Raw genomic sequence first — 485 nt, forward strand, 5'->3', positions numbered from 1 at the left:
ATTATGAATAATGCAAAGCTGTAGCGCACAGTAGATATCATTATAATTGATTGAATCAGGCGTTACTTTGCGGAGGTCCATATCAATGAACTAAAAGAATTTCTTTGCTCTCTCGCAATTCCCCCCGCAATTTTTTTGATTACAACTGATTCTTGGCTAGCTGAAGTCTAATTCATTCAATCGGAAAGTTATTCAAGCGCAGCGAGGAGAGACGGAGAGATGTTAGGTTCAACTGTGACCAAAACAAGCACGAGCCGAGCGAGCAAAGCGAGCGTGCCGCGGCAGCAGCGCGACGAGTGCCAGAATAAAATTCTACTAACTCATAACTTACTTTACTGATTGTGATATATGTTTATAGATTCATTAAGTTTACGTAAATAAAAAAATAGTAAAGATACATGTTTTTTTATTACTTTGCCAATAGGGATAGACATTATAGTAGGGGAGCCCAAGCGGGGAATCGGGATTTACTAAAGCGCGGCAGA

The sequence above is a fragment of the Choristoneura fumiferana genome, chromosome 30, assembly GCF_025370935.1.
Source record: "Choristoneura fumiferana chromosome 30, NRCan_CFum_1, whole genome shotgun sequence".
Taxonomy (NCBI): Eukaryota; Metazoa; Arthropoda; class Insecta; order Lepidoptera; family Tortricidae; genus Choristoneura; species Choristoneura fumiferana.